The sequence below is a fragment of the Macaca thibetana genome, chromosome 7, assembly GCF_024542745.1.
Source record: "Macaca thibetana thibetana isolate TM-01 chromosome 7, ASM2454274v1, whole genome shotgun sequence".
NCBI classification, from domain to species: domain Eukaryota; kingdom Metazoa; phylum Chordata; class Mammalia; order Primates; family Cercopithecidae; genus Macaca; species Macaca thibetana.
The window spans coordinates 116,144,314-116,170,224 of record NC_065584.1 but is presented as its reverse complement, the minus strand read 5'-3'; the positions used below and the strand labels follow the sequence as shown (position 1 = coordinate 116,170,224).

The 25,911-nt window shown below is 39.6% G+C and overlaps 1 protein-coding gene and 1 non-coding gene across 3 annotated transcripts in view; one reads left to right on the top strand and one right to left on the bottom strand.

Moving 5' to 3' along the window:
• ENTREP2 (endosomal transmembrane epsin interactor 2) overlaps window positions 1-25,911 on the bottom strand; it is a 449,210-nt gene that overhangs the window by 358,412 nt on the left and 64,887 nt on the right. The gene's annotated exons all lie outside the window — the stretch shown is intronic.
• Window positions 3,184-3,299, top strand: LOC126960422 (small nucleolar RNA SNORA32). The gene has a single exon (XR_007727970.1). It is a non-coding gene; the product is annotated as a small nucleolar RNA SNORA32 (small nucleolar RNA).

Sequence of the window (25,911 nt, the reverse complement as noted above, 5' to 3'; positions counted from 1 at the left end):
TCTCTTACGGCATCATATAGTTGAGCCTTGTTTTTAAATCTATTCAGCCAATCTATGTCTCTTGATTGGATAATTTATTGCATTTACATTCAAGGTAATTATTGATAGATAAGAACTTTCAATTGTCATTTTGTTAATTTGTTTCTGGATGTTTTGAGGATGCCTTCATCCTTTCTTCCTCTCTTGCTGTCTTCCTTTGTGACTTGACGATTTTCTGTAGCAGTATGCTTTGATTCTCCTCATCTTTTTTGTACCTACTATATGTTTTTGCTTTGTCATTACCATGAGGGTTACATAAAGCATATTATAGTTATAACAGTTTAAGCTGATAAAAACTCAACTTATTTGTTTTGAGACAGAGGCTTGCTCTGTTGCCCTGGCTGGAGTGCAGTGGCATGATCATAGCTCACTGCAGCTTCTAACTCTGCAATCCTCTCACCCAAGCCTCCTGGGTACCTGCGACTACAGGTGCACACACCAGGCTAATTTTTTTTTTTTTTTTTTTTTTTTTTTTTTTTTTTTTTTTTTTTTTTTTAGAAATGAGGTCTCACTATGTTGCCCAGGCTGATCTCAAACTCCTAGGCTCAAGCAATCCTCTTGCTTTGTCCTCTCAAAGTGCTAGGAATAAGTGTGAGCCACCACGCCCAGCCAAAAACTTAACTTTGATAACATACAAAACCTCTACACTACTTTCTGATAGTGAAGTGTAAGTAAATTCTTCCTAATTGGTAATTACATATTGTGTAAATGAACTAAACTCTCTCTAAGAGAAAGGCAGAGATTGGCAGAATGAATTAGAAAATTGTGGAACTATATGCTGTCTACAAGAGACTCACTTTAGATTAAAAGGCAAAAATAGGTTGAAAGTAAAAGGACATAAAAAGATATTTCATGTGAACAGAAACCAAAATAGAGCTGGAGTGTACATACTAATATTAGATGAAATACCCTTTAAGATAAAAATTGCTACTAAAAACAAAGAAGCACAATATACACTAATAAAATGGTCAAGTCATTAAGAAGATACTGCAATTATAAATATACCACACCTACCAACAGAGTCCTAAAAATACACAAAGCAAAAAATTGACAGGACTGAAAGACAAAATAGGGAATTCAACAATAATAGTTAGAGAATTAAGTACCTCAATTTCAATAATGGCTAGAACAAATAGAATAACAGCAAGGAAACAGAAGACTTGAACAACACTATAAACCAATCAACTTGACATCTATAGAACACTCAACCCAACAACAGCAGAATACACATTCTTCTCAAGTGTACATGGAACATTTTCCCAACAAAACATATATTGGGCCAAAAAACAAGTCTTTATAAATTTGTAAAGATTCAAATAATGCAAAATATGTTCTCTAATCACAAAAGAATAAATTTAGAAATCAATCACAAAAGGAAAACTGGAAATTCACAAATACATGCAAATTAACATGCAAATTAAGAGACCAATGGGTCAAAGAAGAATTTACAAGAGAACTTAGAAAATACTTTGAGATAAAATAAAGATAAAATGCAACATACTAAAGCTTAATCTTGCATATCAGAGTTTAATCCATTTGAATAAAAGTAGTGCTCAGAGGGAAATTTATATCTGTAAATGCCCTCACTAATAAAATAAAAAACTCTCAAATCCATAATCTAATCTTCTACCATAAGAAACTTAAAAAGGAGTAAAATAGATCTAAATCAAACACACACACAAAAGAGACTGGAGCCAAAATATATTAGAAAATAGAAAAACAACATAGAAAATCAACAAAACCAAAGTTGGTTCTTTGAAAAGATCAACAATACTGACAAACTTTAGCTAGGCTGAGCAAAGAAAAAATAGAAGACTCCAATTACTAAAATCAGGAATGAAAGAGAGGATATCATAATTCTAAGAAAATACTATGAACGCTGGATACCATCAGATTAGATACCCTAGATGAAATGGACAAATTCTTAGAAACACACAATCTACCAAAACTGATTCAAGAAGTAATATACCTGTAGCTAATAAAGAAATGAGTCAATTTTTCTTAAAAAAATCTTCCAATGAAGAAAGCCTCAACAAGCTGGTTTCATTGGGGTACTCTACAAAATGTTTAAAGAAAAGTTAACAACAATATTTCTCAAACTCTTACAAAGAGTAGAAGAGAAAGGAATAGTTCCTAATTCATTCTGCAGAAGTGAAACACATCAAAAGTAAAAACTACAGATCAAAAACCGTTGTGACTACAGATGCAAAAATTATCAACAAATATTAGCAAATGGAATCTAACAGCATATGAAAAGGGTTATTCACCATGACCAAGTGGAGTTTATACCAGAAATGTGAGGTTGGTCCAACACATAAAAATTAATCAACATAATAAAGCATATTAGCACAAATCCACATGATTGTCTCAATAGATGCAGAAAAAGTATTTGACAAATTCCAACATCTTTTCATGATAAAAATTCTCAACAAATTAGAAACAGAAAAGAAAATTTCTCAACCTGATAAAGGGCATCCTTGAAAAACCAATAGCTAACATCATACTTAACAGGGAAAGACTGAAAGCTTTGCTCCTAAGATCAGGAAGAAGACAAGGATGTCTACTTCTCACCACTTCTATTCAACATTTTACTGGAGGTTATAGCCAGGGCAAAAAAGAATGTTCTAGGCAAGAAGATGAAATAAAATGCATCCATACTGAACAGCAAGAAGTAAAACTATCTCTGTTCACAGATGACCTAATGTTATATAGAGAAAACCCTAAATAATGAACATATATACGTATTAAAGGTAATAAATTCAGCAAGGTGACAGGATGTAAGTTCAATGCACAAAAATCAGTTGTATTTGTATACACTGACAATGAAAAATTTGAAAATGAAATGAAAAAAAAAATTCCATCAACAATACCAGTAAAAAGAATGAAATATTCAGAAAAAATCTAACTAAAGTGCAAGACATATACACTGAAAACCATAAAACATTGTTGAAATGAATTAAAGAAGATCAAAATAAATGAAAATATATCTAATCTTAATGGACAAATTCAAAGTAATTCCTTTGAATTCAAAGTAATTCAAATCTAATTCCTTATCTAGATTTTCTTTTGCAAGGATCAACAAACTCATCCTACAATTCATATGGAAATTCCTGAAACCCAGACAAGTCAAAATAAGCTTGAAAAAGAACAAAGTCTTTTAGAATGCAGTTTCTCATTTGCTGTGGACATGACCATAAAAAAATTTCCCAGTAGGTTTTCTATCTGCTACTTTGCTAGCAATCAGCTTATTGGGAACAGTTGATTAACTGTAATAGAAATGCAATACAAATACAATGTGAATCACGTGATTTTTCTTTTTTTTCTAATAACTTTCATCAGTAATCAATGAAATTTTAAAATTCTGCTAGATCTCTTGAATCATGCAAATGTGCTTTGCCTTTGTATTGTAACCCTTGTGGGATGCTAATAACCAAGCAGTCTGTAGTAGAGTTAACTCGGGCTGGTTCTAGGACTCATTCATGTTCACTCGCTGTACAATCATCTCTGGAAATGTAAAATTTACTTTTATATTGTTATGTAGGGCTGACAGGACAGCTGGATCAGTTTCATTAAAAAGGGCAAACTTGAAGATCTTTTGACTCCAGCTTTTTAGGGGATCTAAAGTGACCTTGATGGACAGTGGAAGAAATCACAACATGGAATTCCTTGAATAAAAATTTATTGACTTTAAATAATTTTGTCTAATGCTACATATACACAATTTAAAAAAACCTCTTTACACTGTTTCTAGAAAGTCAGCATGTATTTCTGGCTCGAAGTTTCTCTAGTGTTTTCTGTGGAAGGAATAAAAATTTAGTAGTTTCAAAAAAAAAAAAAAAAAAAGAACAAAGTGAGAGGAATCACTTTCTGATTTCCAAATTTACTACAATGCTACAGTAATCAAGACAGTGTGATACTGGTATAAGACAGTCAAATAGATCAGTGAAACAGAACTGAGAGTCCAGGAATAAGCCCATAGATCTATGGCCAAGTAACTTTCAACAAGAGTGCCAAGACCATTCAATAAGAAAAGAATAATTTTCTCAAGAAATGGTGCTAAAACTAGATATCCACATACAAAGGAATGAAGTTGGACCCCACTTTATACCATATATAAAAATTAATGCAAAATGAATCAAGGCCTAAATGTAAGAGCTATAACTATAAAATCCTAGAAAAAAAGAAAAGATATATATCTGTGCAACTTTGAGTTAATTAAACAAAAGTTTTTGGAAAGGACACTGAAAGCATATATGACCAAAGAAAAAATAGATAAATTGAACCTCATCAAAATTTAAAACTTTTATGCTTCAAACAGCCCTATCCACAAAATGAAAAGATAACCAACCCATAGAGTGAGAGAAGACATTTACAAATCATATGTCTGATAAAGGTCTAGTAACCAGCATATATAAAGGACTCCTAGTACTCAACGACAAGAAGTCAAATAACTAGGAAAAGGGATAAGGATTTGAACAAAAGTTTCTCCTAAGAAGATATACGAATGGCCAACAAATGCATGAAAAGATCTTTAGGGAAGTTCAACATCATTGGCCATTAGGAAAATACAGATCAAAACCACAATGACATACCAATTTCACACACACTAGGATGGCTAGAATAAAGGGAAAAAAAAAAACCAGAAAATAAATGTTGGCAAGAATATGAAGAAACTGGAACTCTCATACATTGCTGATAGGAATGTAAAATGTTGCAGCTGCTTTGGAAAACAGTCTGGTAGTTTTTCAAAATGTTAAACATTGCATTACCATGTGACTCTGTAATTCTACCCTTACATATATTGATGTATTGAAAAGATATGTTCACAGAAAATCCGGTATACTAAATGTTCACAGCAGCAATCATAATAGTCTAAAAGTGGAAAGAAACCAAATGTTCATCAATTGATAAATGGTTAAACAAAATGTGGTATATATATATGGAATGTCATTTTCCATAAAAAAGAAGTGCTATTGCATGCTATAACATGGATGAACCTTGTAAAGATTATGCTAAGTAAAAGAAGCCAAATACAAAAGGCCACATATTGTATGATTCCAGTTATATGAAATGTCCAGAATAGGCCAAATCATAGAAACAGAAAGTAGATTCGAGGTGCCAAGGGTTAGAGGATTGGGTAATTGGAGATGACTGCTAACAGGTATGAGATTTCTTTTTGGGGTGATGGAAATGTTCTGGAATTAGGTTATGATGGTGATTACATAACACTGTGACTATACTAAAATAACACTAACTTGTACACTTCAAAATGGTAACTTGTATATTATGTGAATAATACCTCAATAATTAAAAGATATAAGAATAATAAAATCATCTTAACCAGCCAGCTATGCTAGAGCAAAAAAAAAGCTAAATATCTTTTTAGGATCTAGAGAAAATAAAATTACAAAATTATCATACTAATAGACAATGAGTATGCAGCAAAAAACTATTACAAAGATGGGTCATGCAATTCTTTAATTTGTAAATGTTATTTTTCTCAACTATGTGGTATATTTCATGCATTTAAAAGCATTTTTAAGTTTATAATTTGTTGCGATTTGTTTTTTCATTCCAAATAAATACCCACTGTCATGACTAAATTTGTATTTATAATTTGGTATTCTTTCTGTTAAAAGAACTGAGATGGGCCCTACAAAATTTGAATCCTCCACTGAAGACACCATTTCACGACCACCAGAGTAGCTAAAATTAAAAAGTCTAATAATATTAGGTATTGGAGAGAAAGTAGACAAATGTTAACTCTCCTTGGCCCCTACTAGAAGTACAGATTGATTTAAACAATTTGAACAGCAGTTTGTCGATTTTAGTGACATTAAGGTGCCCTAGGAATTCTACTTCTAGAGACAGGCTCTACCAACGTTTCTACCTATGCACCCTTGCGGCATGTTGTAAAGGCAGAACACCAGAAACAGGCTAAATGGTCAAAAACAACACAACACAGAAGATTAGGATACATTCTCAGAAGGGTACTCTATAGAGGAGTTAAATGACTTTATGCAGATCAACCCAGATGGAAGTAGAAAACAATACCAACTGAGAAAAAGCAAGTTTCAGAATGGTATGCAAAGTTAAAACCATTTGTGTGATGTTTTGAAACATGCATACAAGTACTACATATTGATTCTAGGGATAAAGAAATGAAGTAAAAGAGAAATTCCTCTTTGTTTATGGAGGGAATAGACAGGTTGGAAAAGGGCATGAGAGACTATAACTTCATCTGTGATATTTTGAGACACCATGAAGAAGAACTGAAGAGTGTGTTTCCAAGTTTAGGCATCCACAAATTCTGCATCATGCTTTTACCTGAATGGAGGAAATACTTGAATCTTAAAGATCAAACTCACCAATAAAGAAGGGGGAAAGCAGTCATGAGTAATTCATGAAATGCTAAGTAAAATAATAATGCATTCAGAACATTTTTCATCTATCAAAATTGGAAGCTCTGGTGTCTTCCATGATGATACCCAGGGCTGGTACTGTCATGTTAGGTCCTTAGAAAGACTTGAAAACATATTTATCCCTTTGCAGAAGCAGGTCTAATCTGGCTGCTTCTCATAAGCAGATTCTCCTGAAGTGCAAATATTTTGATACAAGGATGTACAGTGCCAAGTCACCTTGTAGATGATGAGAAAACAAGGAAAGAAAATTTCCAACAATCGTTTGGTAAATTGGAATTTCTTAGACAAACCATAAACATACAGTGGATGTTTACAAAGACAACAAAAATGGCATGGAGAACATTTAAGCACTCAGAAAACAGGCTCCCTCTGGGCAGAGTTCACTGCAGTGCCACAAAGTCACCGTAGCCAGACGGCCTCTCCAGGTTCCTCCTCTCTGGGCAGACATCGCGGAAAGAAAAACAGCAGTGCCAGTCAGGGGCTTACAGATAAAACTCCCATCTCCCTGGGACAGAGCCTCTGGGGGAAGAAGCACCTGTGGGTGCAGCTTCAGCAGACTTAAATGTTCCTGCCCACCAGCTCTGAAGACAGCAGTGGATCTCCCAGTACAGTGCTCGAGCTCTGCTAAGGGACAGACTGCCTCCTCAAGTGGGTCCCTGACCCCCATGCCTCCTGATGAGGAGACACCTCCCAGCAGGGGTTGACAGACACCTCATACAGGAGAGCTCTGGCTGACATCTGGCAGGTCCCCCTCTGGGACGAAGTGTCTAGAGGAAGGAGCAGGCAGCAATCTTTGCTGTTCTGCAGCCTCCACTGGTGATATCCAGGTAAACAGGGTCTGGGGTAGACCTCCAGCAAACACCAGCAGACCTGCAGATGAGAGGCCTGACCGTTAGAAGGAAAATAAACAAACAAAAAGCAATAGTATCAACATCAACAAAAAGAACAACCAAGCAAAAACACCATCTGAAGGTCACCAGCAGCAAAGACGAAAGATAGATAAATCCACGAAGATCAGGAAAAACCAGTGCAAAAAGGCTGAAAACTCCAAAAGCCAGAATGCCTCCTCTCCTCCAAAGGATCACAACTCCTTGTCAACAAGGGAACAAAACAAGATAGAGAATGAGTTTGACGAATTGACAGAAGTAGGTTTCAGAAGATGGGTAATAACAAACTCCTCCTAGCTAAAGGAGCATGTTCTAACCCAATGCAAGGAAGCTAAGAGCCCTGAAAAAGGTTAGAGGAATTGCTAACTAGAATAGCCAGTTTAGAGAAGAACGACCTGATGGAGCTGAAAAACACAACATAAGAACTTTGTGAAGCATACACAAGTATCAGTAGCCCAATCTATAAAGCAAAAGAAAGGATACCAGAGATTGAAGATTAACTTAATGAAATAAAGCGTGAAGACAAGATTAGAGAAAAAACAATGAAAAGGAACAAAGCCTCCAACAAATATGGGACTATGTGAAAAGACGAAACCTACGACTGACTGGTGTACCTGAAAGTGATGGGGAGAATGGAACCAAGTTGGAAAACACCTTTCAGGATATTACCCAGGAGAACTTCCCCAAGCTGGCAAGATAAGCCAACATTCAAATTCAGGAAACAGAGAGAACACTGCAAAGATACTCCTCCAGAAGAGCAACCCCAAGACACATAATTGTCAGATTCACCAAGATAGAAATGAAGGAAAAAATGTTAAGGACATCCAGAGAGAAAGGTTGGGTTACCCACAAAGGGAAGCCCATGAGACTAACAGCGGATCTCTCTGCAGAAACCCTACAAGCCAGAAGAGAGTAGGGGACAACATTAAACATTCTTAAAGAACAGAATTTTCAACCCAGAATTTCATATCCAGCCAAACTAAGCTTCATAAGTGAAGGAGAAATAAAATCCTTTACAGACAAGCAAATGCTGAGGGATTTTGTCACCATCAGGCCTGGCTTACAAGAGCTCCTGAAGGAAGCACTAAATATAGAAAGGCAAAACTGATACAGCCACTGCAAAAACAAACCAAAATGTAAAGACCATCGACACTATGAAGAAACTGCATCAACAATGGGCCAAATAACCAGCTAGCATCATAATGACAGGATCAAATTCACACATAATAATATTAACACTAAACGTAAATGGGTTAAACGCCCCAATTAAAAGGTACAGACTGGCGAATAGGATAAAGAGTTCAAGACCCATCGGTGTGCTGTATTTAGGAGACCCATCTCACATGCAAAGGCACACACAGGCTCAAAATAAAGGGATGGAGGAAGATTTACCAAGCAAATGGAAAGCAAAAACAAAAAAACAAAAAAAAAGCAGGGGTTGCAATCCTAGTCTCTGATAAAAGACTTTAAATGAACAAAGATCAAAAAAGACAAAGAAGGGCATTACATAATGGTAAAAGAATCAATGCAACAAGAAGAGCTAACTATTCTAAATATATATGCACCCAATACAGGAGCACCCAGATTCATAAAGCAAGTTCTTAAGAGACCTACAAAGAGACTTAGACTCCCACAAAATAACAGTGGGATAATTTAACACTCCACTGTCAATATCAGACAGATCAACAAGACAGAAAATTAACAAGGATATTCAGGACTTGAACTCAGCTCTGGACCAAGCAGACCTAATAGATATCTACAGAACTCTCCACCCCAAATCAAGAGAATATACATTCTTTCCAGCACCACATAGCACTTATTCTAAAATTGACCCCATAATTGGAAGTAAAACACTCCTCAGCAAATACAAAAGAAAGGAAATCATAACAAACGATCTCTCAGACCACAGTGCAATCAAATTAGAACTCAGGATTAAGAAACTCACTCAAAACTGCACAACTACATGGAAACTGAACAACCTGCTCCTGAATGACTACTGGGTAAATAATGAAATTAAGGCAGAAATAAGTAAGTTCTTTGAAACCAATGAGGACAAAGACACAAGGTACCAGAATCTCTGGGACACAGCTAAAGCAGTGTTTAGAGGGAAATTTATAGCACTAAAATGGTCACAGGAGAAAGCGGAAAAGATGTAAAATCACTAAAGAAGCGAGAGCAAATAAATTCAAAAGCTAGCAGAAGACAAGAAATAACTAAGATCGGAACAGAAGGAGATAGAGACATGAAAAACCCTTCAAAAAAATCAATGAATCCAGGAGCTGGTTTTAACTAACAAAATAGATACACCACCTGCCAGACTAATAAAGAAGAAAAGAGAGAAGAATCAAATAGATACAATAAAAAAATGATAAAGGGGAGATTACCACTGATCCCATAGAAATACAAACTACCACAGCTGAATTCTACCAGAGGTACAAGGAGGAGCTAGTACCATTCCTTCTGAAACTATTCCAATCAATAGAAAAAGAGGGAATCCTCCCTAACTCATTTTATGAGGCCAACATCATCCTGATACCAAAGCCTGGCAGAGACACAACAAAAAAAGAGAATTTTAGACCAATATCCCTGATGAACATCGATGCAAAAATCCTCAATAAAATTCTGGCAAACCGGATTCAGCAGCACATCAAAAAGCTTATCCACCATGATCAAGTGGGCTTCATCCCTGGGATGCAAGGCAGGTTCAACATTCGCAAATCAATAAACATAATCCAGCATATAAACAGAACCAAAGACAAGAACCACATGATTATCTCAATAGATGCAGAAAAGGCTTTTGACAAAATTCAACAGCCCTTCATGCTAAAAACGCTCAATAAATTCGGTATTGATGGAACGTACCTCAAACTAATAAGAGCTATTTATGACAAACCCACAGCCAATATCATATTGAATGGGCAAAAACTGGAAAAATTCCCTTTGAAAACTGGCACAAGACAGGGATGCCCTCTCTCACCACTCCTATTCAACATAGTGTTGGAAGTTCTGGCTAGGGCAATCAGGCAAGAGAAAGAAATCAAGGGTATTCAGTTAGGAAAAGAAGAAGTCAAATTGTCCCTCTTTGCAGATGACATGATTGTATATTTAGAAAACCCCATTGTCTCAGCCCAAAATCTCCTTAAGCTAATAAGCAACTTCAGCAAAGTCTCAGGATACAAAATTAATGTGCAAAAATCACAAGCATTCGTATACACCAGTAACAGACAAACAGAGAGCCAAATCATGAATGAACTTCCATTCACAATTGCTTCAAAGAGAATAAAATACCTAGGAATCCAACTTACAAGGGATGTAAAGGACCTCTTCAAGGAGAACTACAAACCACTGCTCAGTGAAATAAAAGAGGACACAAACAAATGGAAGAACATACCATGCTCATGGATAGGAAGAATCATATCATGAAAATGGCCATACTGCCCAAGGTTATTTATAGATTCAATGCCATCCCCATCAATCTACCAATGAGTTTCTTCACAGAATTGGAAAAAACTGCTTTAAAGTTCATATGGAACCAAAAAAGAGCCCGCATCGCCAAGACAATCCTAAGTCAAAAGAACAAAGCTGGAGGCATCACACTACCTGACTTCAAACTATACTACAAGGCTACAGTAACCAAAACAGCATGGTACTGGTACCAAAACAGAGAGATACACCAATGGAACAGAACAGAGTCCTCAGAAATGATACCACACATCTACAGCCATCTGATCTTTGACAAACCTGAGAGAAACAAGAAATGGGGAAAGGATTCCCTATTTAATAAATGGTGCTGGGAAAATTGGCTAGCCATAAGTAGAAAGCTGAAACTGGATCCTTTCCTTACGGCTTATACAAAAATTAATTCAAGATGATTAGAGACTTAAATGTTAGACCTAATACCATAAAAACCCTAGAGGAAAACCTAGGTAGTACCATTCAGGACATAGGCATGGGCAAAGACTTCATGTCTAAAACACCAAAAGCAACGGCAAAATTGACAAATGGGATCTCATTAAACTAATGGGATCTCATTAAACTAAAGAGCTTCTGCACAGCAAAAGAAACTACCATCAGAGTGAACAGGCAACCTACAGAATGGGAGAAAATTTTTGCAATCTACTCATCTGACAAAGGGCTAATATCCAGAACCTACAAAGAACTCAAACAAATTTACAAGAAAAAAGCAAACAACCCCATCAAAAAAGTGGGCAAAGGATATGAACAGACATTTCTCAAAAGAAGACATTCATACAGCCAACAGACACATGAAAAAATGCTCATCATCACTGGCCATCAGAGAAATGCAAATCAAAACCACAATGAGATACCATCTCACACCAGTTAGAATGGCGATCATTCAAAAGTCAGGAAACAACAGGTGCTGGAGAGGATGTGGAGAAATAGGAACACTTTTACACTGTTGGTGGGATTGTAAACTAGTTCAACCATTATGGAAAACAGTATGGCGATTCCTCAAGGATCTAGAACTAGATGTACCATATGACCCAGCCATCCCATTACTGGGTATATACCCAAAGGATTATAAATCATGCTGCTATAAAGACACATGCACACGTATGTTTATTGCAGCACTATTCACAATAGCAAAGACTTGGAATCAACCCAAATGTCCATCAGTGACAGACTGGATTAAGAAAATGTGGCACATATACACCATGGAATACTATGCAGCCATAAAAAAGGATGAGTTTGTGTCCTTTGTAGGGACATGGATGCAGCTGGAAACCATCATTCTTAGCAAACTATCACAAGAACAGAAAACCAAACACCGCATGTTCTCATCATAGGTGGGAACTGAACAATGAGATCACTTGGACTCGGGAAGGGGAACATCACACACCAGGGCCTATCATGGGGAGGGGGGAGGGGGGAGGGATTGCATTGGGAGTTGTACCTGATGTAAATGACGAGCTGATGGGTGCTGACGAGTTGATGGGTGCAGCACAGCCACATGGCACAAGTATACATATGTAACAAACCTGCACGTTATGCACATGTACCCTAGAACTTAAAGTATAATAATAATAAAAATAAATTAATTTTAAAAAAATAAAAATAAAAATAAAAAAAGAAACAAAAAAACAAACAAACAAAAAAAGAAATACAAACTACCATCAGATAATACTATAAACACCTTTATGCAAATAAACTAGAAAATGTAGAAGAAATGGATAAATTCCTGGACACATACACCCTCCCAAAACTAAACCAGAAAGAAGTTGAATCCCTGAATAGACCAATAACAAGTTCTGAAATTGAGGCAGTAATTAATAGCCTACCAACCAAAAAAAGCCCAGAACCAGACGGATTCACAGCCGAATTCTACCAGAGGCACAAAGAGGAGCTGGTACCATTCCTTCTGAAACTATTCCAAACAACAGAAAAAGAGGGACTCCTCCCTAACTCATTTTATGAGGCCAGCATCATCCTGATACCAAAACCTGGTAGAGACACAACAAAAAAAAAAATTTCAGGCCAATATCCCTGATGAACACTTATGCGAAAATCCTCAATAAAATACTGGCAAACCAAATCCAGCAACAAAAACAAACAAAAAAAACAATGCCATCAAAAAGTGAGCGAAGGATATGAACAGACACTTTTCAAAAGAAGATATTTATGCAGCCAACAAACATATGAAAAAAACTTGTTATCACGGGTCATTAGAGAAATGTAAATCAAAACCACAATGAGATGCCATCTCACACCAGTTAGAATGGTGATCATTAAAAAGTTTATCCACCACAGTCAAGCCGGCTTCATTCCTGGGATGCAAGGCTGGTTCAACATATGCAAATCAATAAATGTAATTCATTACATAAACAGAACCAAAGACAAAAATCACATGATTATCTCAACAGATTCAGTAAAAGGCCTTCAATAAAATTCAACACCCCTTCATGCTAAAAACTCTCAATAAACTAGGTGTTGATGGAATGTATCTCAAGATAATAAGAGCTACTTATGACAAACCCACAGCCAATATCATACTGACTGGACAAAAGCTGGAAGCATTCCCTTTGAAACTGGCACAAGACAAGGATGCCCTCTCTCACCACTCCTATTCAACACAGTCTTTGAAGTTCTGGCCAGGGCAATCAGGCAAGAGAAAGAAATAAAGCATTTTCAAACAGGAAGAGAGGAAGTCAAATTATCTCTGTTTGCAGGTGACATAATTGTATATTTAGAAAACCCCACCATCTCAGCCCAAAAACTCCTTAAGGTGATAAATAACTTCAGCAACGTCTCAGGATACAAAATCAATGTGCAAAAATTACAAGCAATCCTATACACCAATAACAGATAAACAGAGAGCCAAATCATGAGCAAACTCCCATTCACAACTGCTACAAAGAGAATAAAATATCTAGGAATCCAACTTACAAGGGATGTGAAGGACCTCTTCAAGAAGAACTACAAACCACTGCTCAACGAAATAAGAGAGGACACAAACAAATGGAAAAACATTCCACACTCATGGATAGGAAGAATCAATATCATGAAAACGGCAATATTGCCCAAAGTAATTTATAGATTCAATGCTATTACCATCAAGCTACCATCGACTTTCTTCACAAAATTAGAAGAAAAAAAAAAACTACTTTAAATTTCATATGGAACCAAAAAGGAGCCTATATAGCCAAGACAATCCTAAGCAAAAAGAACAAAGCTGGAGGCATCACGCTACCTGACTTCAAACTATACTACAAGGCTACAGTAACCAAAACAGCATGGTACTGGTACCAAAACAGACATACAGGCCAATGGAACAGAACAGAGGCCTCAGAAATAACACCACACACCTACAACCATCTGACCTTTCACAAAACTGACAAAAACAAGCAACGAAGAAAGGATTCCATATTTAGTAAATAGTGTTGGGAAAACTGGCTAGCCATATGCAGAAAACTGAAACTGGACCCCTTCCTTACATCTTATACAAAAATCAACTCAAGATGGATTAAAGAATTAAACGTAAGACCTAAAACCATAAAACCATAAAAACCCTAGAAGAAAACCTAGGCAATACCATTCAGGACATAGGCATGGGCAACGACTTCATGACTAAAACACCAAAAGCAATGTCAACAAAAGCCAAAATTGACAAATGGAATCTAATTTAACTAAAGAGCTTCTGCACAGCAAAAGAAGCTATCATCAGAGTGAACGGGCAACCTACAGAATGGAAGAAAATTTTTGCAATCTATCCATCTGAAAAAGGGGTAATATCCAGAATCTACAAGGAACTTAAACAAATTTACAACAACAAAAAAACACCCCATCAAAAAGTGGGCGAAGGATATGAACACTTTTCAAAAGAAGATATTTATGCAGCCAACAAACGTATGAAAAAAACTCACGGGTCATTAGAGAAATGTAAATCAAAACCACAATGAGATGCCATCTCACACCAGTTAGAATGGCGATCATTAAAAAGTCAGGAAACAGGCCGGGCGCGGTGGCTCAAGCCTGTAATCCCAGCACTTTGGGAGGCCGAGACGGGCGGATCATGAGGTCAGGAGATCGAGACCATCCTGGATAACCCAGTAAAACCCCGTCTCTACTAAAAAACACACACAAAAAAATTAGCCGGGCGAGGTGGCGGGTGCCTGTAGTCCCAGCTACGCGGGAGGCTGAGGCAAGAGAATGGCGTGAACCCGGGAGGCGGAGCTTGCAGTGAGCTGAGATCCGGCCACTGTACTCCAGCCTGGGCGACAGAGCCAGACTCCGTCTCAAAAAAAAAAAAAAAAAAAAAAAGTCAGGAAACAAAAGATGCTGGAGAGGATGTGGAGAAATAGGAATGCTTTTACACTGCTGGTGGGAGTGTAAATTAGTTCACCCATTGTGGAAGGCAGTGTGGCGATTCCTCAAGGATCTAGAACTAGAAATACTATTTGACCTAGCAATCTCATTACTGGGTATATACCCAAAGGGTTATAAATCATTCTACTATAAAGACACATGCATATGTATGTTTATTGCAGCATTATTCACAATAGCAAAGTCTTGGAACTAACCCAAATGCCCACCAATGTTAGACTGGATAAAGAAAATGTGGCACATACACACCATGGAATACTATGCAGCTGTAAAAAACAATGAGTTCATGTCCATCGCAGGGACATGCATGAAGCTGGAAACCATCATTCTCAGCATACTATCACAGAAAGAGAAAACCAAACACCACATGTTCTCACTCATAAGTGGGAGTTGAACAATGAGAACATATAGGCACAGGCAGGGGAACAACACACTCCAGGGCCCGTCTGAGGGTGGGGGGCAAGGGGAGGGACAGTATTAGGAGAAATAGCTAATGTAGATGACGGGTTGATGGGTGCAGCACACCACCATGGCACATGTATACCTATGTAACAAACCTGCGCATCTGCACATGTATCCCGGAAGGAAGGAAGGAAGGAAGGAAGGAAGGAAGGAAGGAAGGAAGGAAGGAAGGAGTGAGGGAGGGAGGGAGGGAGGGAGGGAGGGAGGGAGGGAGGGAGGGAGGGAGGGTGGGAAGGAGGACGGAAGGAAGGAAGGAAGGAAGGAAGGAAGGAAGGAAGGAAGAAAGGAAGGGACGGAGGGAGGGAGGGAAGGAAAAACATGCTCCCATGTGTTAAGTGGACTTCCTGCAGAGAAGGGCTCATTTTGACATAGGAATCCCAAAGCAGCCTCTTTATATCCAGATTATCAGAGATTTTTCTTTTTTTTTCTTTCTTTTTTTTGAGACAGAGTCTCACTGTGTTGCCCAGTGGCACGATCTCAGCTCACTGCAACCTCCACTTCCTGAGTTCAAGTGATTCTCCCACTTCAACCTCCCAAGTAGCTGGGATTACAGTCATGTGCCACCACGCCCAGCCAATTTTTTTTTTTTTTTTTTTTTTTTTTTTTTTTTGTAGTTTTAGTAGAGACAGGGTTTCACCATGTTGGCCAGGCTGGTCTCTAACTCCTGGCCTCAAGTGATCTGACTGCCTTGGCCTCCCAAAGTGCTGGGACTACAGGCATGAGCCACCACGCCCAGCTGAGAGTGTCAGAGATTTGTCAAAGGGCCTGCAAGTATCCTGGCCTGGAACCTCACAGGCCACTTCTGAATGATAAAAACTGACCTGTCACCTCTGCACCATTGGTTTCTGGTCTTCCATCACTTCCAACCTCGAAGGGTGCTCCCAGAGCTTAGTACATGCATAACAAACCCCTTACCCCAGCATATCTAGGACGCCAACAACTATAAGGCACACCACAAGAGAAAAAGTATGCTGCCAATAAATGCTGACGTGCTATCTATTGTAAAGAAGCATCCAGGCCTTGGCAGTGTTGAAATGTGAAAACATGCGCATCCAGCATTCAAAACACCTCAGGCATACTACAATATTAACAGTGATTGTTACAGAATTATGAAATCAGGGCAGGTGCTTTGGCTCATCTGTATTTTCTAAACTTTCTATGGTGAACGATATTACTGCCAATATTTGAAAAATGGTAAATAAACATTATTTTAAAGAAAAATAATTAAATGAGCCAACCAGAACTACCATGAACCTAATGAAACTAAAGCTTTGTGGCCTTCCAAAGGCTCCTGGAAGAAGCCCTAGTTTGTTTGTATTTGTATTTTTTGTTACTTGTCATAAAAGCAACCCCTCAAACTACACGTGCTTCAGGCCCCATAAAGCTATGATCTCTCTTGGATTCAACAAATACGGAGTACCTAACAAGTCCATGTGGACTGCTTTAAAAGACAGAGAGAAATAAAAACATTTCAGCTTAAGTGAGGACACAAGCAAGCCCAGATAACCACATCGAGGCAACAAGACCAATAATCCCTCTCCCTTTCCTAATTATCACTCCTGCTGCTATAGACTGAACTGTGCCCCCCCAAAACTCATATGTTGAGGCACTAACCCCAATGGGATGGTATTAGGAGATGGGGAGGTGGTCAGGGATAGATGAAGCCATGAGTGTGGAGGCCCCATGTTGGGATCAGTGACCTTATAAGAAGAGGAAGAAACACCAGAGCTTTCTCTCTCCACCAGGTAAGGGCACAGCAAGAAGGCGGCCATCTGCAAACCAGGATATGAGCCCTCACCAGGAACTGAATCTGCAAGCACTCTGACCTGGGACTTCTCAGCCTCCAAAATCGTGAGAAATAAATGTCTATTGTTTAAGCTACCCAGTTTATGGTATCCTGTTAGAGAGCAGCCCGAACTGACTAAGACACCCCCATACTACATCTCTAGTGATTATAACTGGTAATGCACAAATCCACTGGTCAACTTTCAGATATTGAAGCCACCACCACGCTCTACAGTTTGGTTCTGTTGAAGTTTTACAAGTAAATAATGAACTGCCAACGTTGTAGCAATGCTATGGGGAATATTCACCCAAGGGTTCTTTCTTTTCTCTGAAATCTCTCATGTTCTTTAAAAAGTCAGCCTCTTTTCATCTGCAATGAGATTTTCTCTCTAAATCCTTCTTTAAACACTCCTTTTGTGTGATGTCTTAGCCTTAAGTACTGAGCCTTAAAGAAAAGCTGTTTTCCACTCACTGCCTTGTTTTAGATATGCTCTCCCTGACCTTTCAAAATGGCAAAATGAAGAATCTTAGGGACCATGAGGGCCACCTGCTTTGAACTGCCCAGCAGTAAAGGGGCCAAGTGACAAAGCTAGTTGGTACACCCAACCCAAAGCACCCTAAAGCCAAATGCAACAGAACACTTTGTCAAATTAATTATTGGGCTGCATTAAAATATGAAGCCACTGTAAGTGGATATGCTCTATTTGAAAAGGAATTTTAAAAACCCTAAGGTTCCGGCCGGGCGCAGTGGCTCAAGCCTGTAATCCTAGCACTTTGGGAGGCCGAGACGGGCAGACCACAAGGTCAGGAGATCAAGACCATCCTAGCTAACACGGTGAACCCCGTCTCTACTTAAAAATACAAAAAACTAGCCAGGCGAGGTGGCGGGCGCCTGTAGTCCCCGCTACTCGGGAGACTGAGGCAGGAGAATGGCGTGAACCTGGGAGGCGGAGCTTGCAGTGAGCTGAGATCCGGCCACTGCACTCCAGCCCGGGCAACAGAGTGAGACTCTGTCTCAAAAAAAAAAAAAAAAAAAAAAAAAAAAACCCTAAGGTTCCACAGAACCTAGTTTGAAAACCACTGGTCTACATTAGCAAGAAGCAAACAGAATGAGGAATTTTTCCCTCTGCAAAAGCCATGTCCCCTCCACCTTGTCCATGGAGGGAAGACACACACAGTGTTGACACACATACCTGCCATGATACAGGGGAGCGTGCATGACACACATTTAAAAAGGCGTGGGGTGAACAGGCAATTCTCATTTTAGCAAGACTGTTAGAATCTTCATTCAGCCAATGGTGAACATGTGCTCCACTGTAAAAACAAATGGCAGCCTTTCACCTCTAACTCCCTGTCCATATTCCACAAGGAACATTCCCACCCAAATGCAAGCTCTCCGCTTCATGGACACACTAAGGAGGCTCTCGCCAGGAGCACCTCTGAGTCCATGTCCACCTCTCTGCAGTATGGCCCCAGCCAGATTTGGAGCACATTCTTGTATTCAACACATTTATAAAGTGCCTCATCAATACCTGGCACTGTTCTTGACCTTCTGTGAACAAAAGAAACAACAATCTTACCCTCGCGGTGTCTACATTCTAGAGGGGAGAAACCTCCTAAGTGATTAAATTGGGCACAAAAGAATGATGAGTGCTCCAGGAAAAAAACAGAGCCCAGAGAGGGGGAGCAGGGGGTGCTGGGTCAAGTGTTTTGCTTCAGTTGTGGTTTTTATGTGGTAAAAAACAGGTAAGATTTACCATCTTAACCATTTTTAAGTGTATAGTACTATAGTGTTAACTACATGTACCCTGTTGGACAACAGATCTCTAGAACGTCTTCATCTTGCAAAACTGAAACTCTACATCCAATGAACAACTCTCCTTTTCGCCCTCCCTCCAGCCCCTGGCAACCACCATTCTGCTGTCTCTAGGTGCCTCAGATGAGTGGAATCATTCAGCATTTGTCTTTTTGTGGCTGGCTTACTTCACTTAGCATAATGTCCTCAAGGTTCATCCATGTTGTAGCCTGTGTCAGAATGTCCTTCCTTCTGAAGACTGAACAATGTTCCACCGTGTATACAGACCACATTTTGTTTAGCTACTCATCTACTGATGGACACTTGAGTAGCTCCCACCTTTCGGCTGTTGTAAACAAGGCTTCCATGAACATAGGTCTGCAAACATCTGTTCGATTCCCTGCTTTCAGTGAAGGCCTAGTTTTAACAGAGCTGTCAGTGTGGTTCCATGCCTTTCCTTTCCTCTGCAGCCCTCTGTCCACCTTCTGTGTAGGGGGAAACTCCCACTTTAATCTATTTCCTGGCACTGTTTCATCAGTAGCTATGCAACCCACACCTGCATGTTCAGAACAACTCCCACAGACTACAGAGGACTCAATATCACCTATTTTCTAAAGATGGATTTCTTCAAAGCACAGGGCTGTTTGGACCAGAGTGCAATAAAAGAGTGAGGAATGGAGAATGAAAACACGAATCATGAACGTGAGCAGTTGGCTCTGTGTTTTCAGAGGCACTTGTCAGTTCCCCCAAAAGATATTCCCTCATCATGCCCTTCAACACGGCAGGATGGACAGGACAGTGTCACCCATGCTCCCAAGGGCTGCCCGTCCTTACTGCCTAGGAAAGCATGGCCCCTTGATGGAATCTCAGTCTGCATGAAAACCCACCATGAGCACTTTCTTCAAAGTTTTGGTAAGAAACGTTTTGACACCTGTTAACGGAATTTCAAGAATTCACAATTAAGTGGGGACTTCCCAAGGTCTCAAATAATCATGACACAACCTACTCAACCATGCAACAAATCCTGACTGCAAAGCAGGACCCCCAGCTAGACAGTGCGGAGCAGCCAGAGTGGGTCAGACCTGAGTCCTGACCCGAGGACTGCTTTCTGGAGGTAGATATGAGACCCCAAATATGAACAAGATGCACTAGGGACCCAGGAACCAGGAGTGCCGATGTCCAAAGGTCGGGGGGAAGATGGATGTCCCAACTCAAGAAGAGAGACAGGACGCACCCTGCCTCTGCCTCTCTGTTCTTTAAGACTGGCAACAAATCGGATGATGCCCACCTGCATTGATGAGGATGATCTTCTCTACGCAACTGATTCAAACGCTCATCTCTTCCAGAAACACCTGTTTCACCAGCTGTCTGTGCATCTGTTAGCCCAGTCACATAAAGTTAACATCACAAACCACAAGGAATGAATTCTGTTGACACCTGAATGAGCAAGGAAATGGAATCTCCCCAAGAACCTACAGGAAGAAACAAGACCTTGACTGTAATCCGGTGAGTCCTGTGTTGTAGTTCTAATCTACAGAACTGAAAGAACATAAATGTGTGTTGCTTTAAGCTGTTAAATGTGTGGTCATTTGTAACAGCAGCAGCAGGAACTAATACAGCCACTTTAATGAGCAGCCCAGGTGGCTAGTACAACTGATGAGGGATGTATCCCCTGGCAGTATCCCCAGGTGTGTGCCTGAGAGCATCACTGTCCTATCGAACTCTCCACAGTGGTAGGAATGTTCTATACCTATGCCATCAAATATGGTAGCCACTTGTGGCCGTTAAGCCCTTGAAATATGGCTAGTGTGACTGAGGAAATGAATTTATAATACAGGTCATCTTAATCACCTTAAACTTGAATACCCATGGGTGATCAGTGGCTCCTACAATGAACAGCAGAGCCTCAAGTAAAGGTTCTCAAACACTGCTGCATATTAGGACTTCCTGGAGAGATTTTAATGCTGATGCCCAGGCTGCCTCCCAGATCAATCAAATCAGATAGTACTTAAGGTAGGGGACCCAGGCATTGGTATTTTTAAAACTCTCCAGGGGCTCCAACATGCAGCCAAGTTTGAGACTCAGTGACCCAGGGAAACGGTCACAGGGGGTACACACAGTCAGATACATGGATGGTAACGGAACCCCTGCCTTGGAATACCAACAAATGGCAAACTCTAAGGTTTCCATTCGTGCAATGGAATAGAATGTCCACAGCAATTAAAATAAATGCATGGATCTACACATATCAACAAGGGTAAATACAGAAAACACAAAGTTGACTTAAGAAAGGAGAGGAAAAACACTCGTAACAATACAGTATCATGTCTATGAACTTGGAAGTGTACACAACAATACTACATGTTGACTATAAACACATATAGTAAAAAGCATAAAAACTTGGGCAAGAAAAACACATACCAACTGCAAGCTGGGGGCAACCTGCTTGGAAATGAGAGCAAAGGATGGGGTGGGGGGGCCCACGTACAAAGAGCTTCAACTCCATGCAGCAATTTATTTCACTTTAACAGATGTGAAGCAACTATGGTAAAGTGGTATTACTTGTTGTAGCTCCATGTTATAAACACAAGTGTGTTGTCATATTTTCTGTATACTTTTCTGGGTGTACAACATTTTTCATAATAGCAAAAGAGACCAATATATGGGTCTCCGGGCAGGAAACGTCTATCCCAGGGTGGGCAGCACAGAGGTTGGCTTTCTGGGGTGAGTTAGGCTATGTCATATTGAGGAATTTATTCCTAGTAGGTTTTCCTTCCAATGGAAAGCCAATTCTCTTCCAGAATTTAAGGGAATAAAACAATTATGAGCCCTAAAAAAAAAAAAAAAAAAAAAAAACTACTGGACAAGAAAATCTGGCCAAAGATGATCAGGCAAAATACAGAAGTTAGGAACGGCCTCAGTAAAGGAAGCAGCTCAGGAGGAAGAGAGGCAGGCTGGCAGCACTCTCTGAGCACTTAAACCTAGGACTATAAGGAGATACCACAGGAAGCGGGGGAGCAGCAGAGAGCAAACGCTATCAACCTCATCCCACACATGCAACAATTCGCAACAATCTAGCCGCGGGAGGGAAATAATATTAGTGTGCCAGACACTGTCCTAAGTGCTTTACATTATAAATTATAATAACTCAACTGTTAGAGTAATTCTACAAGATACTGCTATTACTTCTTAGACGTAACAGAGGGAAACTGAGTCACAGCAAGTTCGGCGATTAGCCTAAGGTCAAGTGGCCAAGACGGGATTTGAACCCAGGCTGTTCTGGGTCCCATATGCTAACCCCTACACTATACTGTTCTTTGAAATCAGGTATTACGTATGCTTGCACTAATGTCCTCTGCACTTCTACATTTGAACTTCTAGTCGTAAAAATAGGACTCCAACCACGTAAAAAATTCTATAGCCTTTTCTACTCGACTGTGAAGCATATTCATATTCTTTTTCTTGTTAATTTCAAACTTACCATTTATCCTGAAAGTAAAATGTATAATATATAACTCTTTGGACACACATCCTCCCTCCACATCCATGAACAGTGTGATGTCGGAAATCCTGCTCACCAATGTCAATGAGGGGTTATTTGTGAAAGGTGGTATTTTATGTGATTTTTCCTCCTCTGTTTTTCTCTGGCTTTACTAAGGTACACTTGACAAATAAAAATTCCATGTATTTAAGGTGTACAAGATGATGTTTCTATATTCACCTTGCAAAATAATTATCACACTCAAGCTAATTAACATGTCCATCACCTTACATAGCTCTGATGTTTTGTACCTGGGGTGAGAACCATACCGCTGGGTGCGGTGGTTCATGTTTGTAATTCTAACATTTTGGGAGGCTGAGGCAGGAGGGCTGAAGGCAGGAGTTCAAGACCAGCCTGGGCAACACAGCAAGACCCTATCTCTACAAAAAAAATATAAATTAGTCAGGCGTAGTGGCACATGCCTGTAGCAGGGAGACTGAGGAAATGGATCACTTGAGCCCAGGAGTTGGAGGCTGCAGTGAGCTATGACCACTACACTCCAGCCTGGGTGAAAGAGTGAGACCTAGTCTCAAAACAAAATAAAACAAACTACTCTCTTAGCATATTTCAAGTCCACAACACGGCATTCTCAACTATAGTAACCATGCTGTACATTAGATCTTCAGAACTCATTCCTCCTGCATAACTGATACTTAGTATTGTTATTCTTTCTACTTCTCTGTATTGCTGGAATGTTTTATAGCAGGTATTCATGATTTTTCACAACCAATGTTCCATTAATGACATTTCTAAAAGAACAAATAGAAGAGAAAATACCAGTAAATGCACCTCCTATAGATACACAAGGAAAAAGAGGAGCGCCATGGACATGAGGAGGGAGAACACGCCTCTAAAATGATCGGTAGGATCCAGGACGGTCTTTCCAGACCTGCATCCCGGAGGACTACAGGCAGACAGCGCCTCCCTGAACCCAGGGCAGACAGCCTGTCAGGGCAGGAGGAAGGCCACATGCACGGAGCCAGATGAGGTCAGCAGGAATGCCATGGAGACAACAGCTATAACCACAGGGGGGAAACCCATGCTGAAGGAAGTAAAGATCAGAACCTACACCCTGGAAAACCAAACTAGTGACACAGCGGAAAGCTTTAGAAATTCTCCCAGAATGTCAAAACGAAAAAGACCACCACCTGACACGGTCTCTTATAGCAAAAACAGAGAGGAAGGTCACAGATGACAAGGACAACAGAGATCAAGGGCGTTTCAAGAGGAACTGCTAACTGTTTTCCAAAGAAAGGTGTGCGCTACTGCGGCACAAAAGCAGACCCTTGCCCTATGGAAGAAAATCCTTCTCCACCAGCAAGTACTTCAGAGACTGCCTGAAATGCTCCCCAAGCTGTTCTCAGAAAAAGCACCAAGTCCTCTTAGCAAGTCAGGAAAACAAGCCTGCATATTTGTTTGGAGCACTACATTTCTTGGTATTCTAAAATAATGTACACCTCTCTCTCTCTCTCTCACACACACACACACACACACACACACACACACAGAGTAGATAAAAAGTCCCCTTTAAGCTAAATTTGGGAGGTCAGGTACAACTTCAGGATTATCTATAAATATACAGCTGACCTTGGAACAACACAGGTTTGAACTATGCGAGTCCACTTAAACGTGGATTTTTTCCCATCAAAGTTACACTGAGTGTGCCTGCCTCTCCTGCCTCCCCTCCTACTTCCTCCACCTCTTCCTCCTCTGCCACCCCTGACATAGCAAAACCAAGCCTTCCTCTTCCTTCTCCTACTCAGCCCACTCAACATGAAGACTACAACGAAGATGAAGACCTTTATGACGACCCACCTCCACTTATAAATAGTAAATATATTTTCTCTTCCTTATGATTTTCTTAGTAACATTTCTTTTCTCTAGCTTACTTTATTGCAAAAATACAGTATATAATGCATGTAGCCTACACAATGTGTTAATTGACTGTGTTTATTGGTAAGACTTCCAGTCAACAGTAGGCTATTAAGTTTGAGGGAAGTCACAACTTATACATGGATTTCTGACTGTGAGGGAGGTTGGGTCCTGTCAGGCCTCTGAGCCCAAGCTAAGCCATCATATGCCCAGTGACCTGCAGGTATACATCCAGATGGCCTGAAGCAACTGAAGAACCACAAAAGAAGTGAAAATAGCCAGTTCCTGCCTTCACTGACGACATTCCACCATTGTGATTTGTTCCTGTCCCACGCAACTAATCAACTGACCTTGCGACATTCCTCCCCTGGACAATGAGTCTCATGATCTCCCCACCTGGCACCTTGTGACCCCCACCCCTGCCCGCAAGAGATAACCACCTTTAACTGTAATTTTTTACTACCTACCCAAATCCTATAAAACTGTCCCACCCCTATCTTCCTTCACTGACTCTTTTCGGACTCAGCCCACTTGCACCCCAGTAAAATAAACAGCCTTGTTGCTCACACAAAGCCTGGTTGGTGGACTGTCTTCACACAGACGCGCATGACAGGTCCCCTAACCCCTGCATTGTTCAAAGGGCCAAATGTGCATTATGTGACATGGATAAAAAGTAATGTTTTTTTAAATGGCAAAGTCTGCAACCTACAAATTGAAGAATAGTTCTAGCTTCATTTGAAATGTTATTGAAGAAAATAATATTCTCCATAAAAATAGCAGGCAGATATACATTTTTAAAAGTCTCAACTAAAGCTGACCAATGCAAACAATCATTGATTTAGGTGATCAAATAGCAATTAGACTGTCAGAGACGCATTCAACCTGTGATATGTGACCTACGAATTCACTTTCTACCTTCACACTTCCGAAATTATCGGGATTACTCACTATCAATACTTTTCACCAAAAAACAATGCCATCCTGAGTCTGGTCACCTGACCCTATATTAAATTGTACCCATCAATTCTACAAAACACCACCCATGTTTCCTATGAAAAAAAAATTAGAAGAATAAAAGAATAATCCACATACAACGTAAAGCTAAAAAACTGCATTGGAATAAAAAACAAAATTGAAGTATTTTGTGAAAACCTACAAGAACTAGTAAGTGAGTTTAGGTTAGCAGGACTGCAGAATACAAGAGCAATATACAAGATGCAACTGTATTTCTATACACTAGAATAAGTAATCAGCAAGTTAAATTTA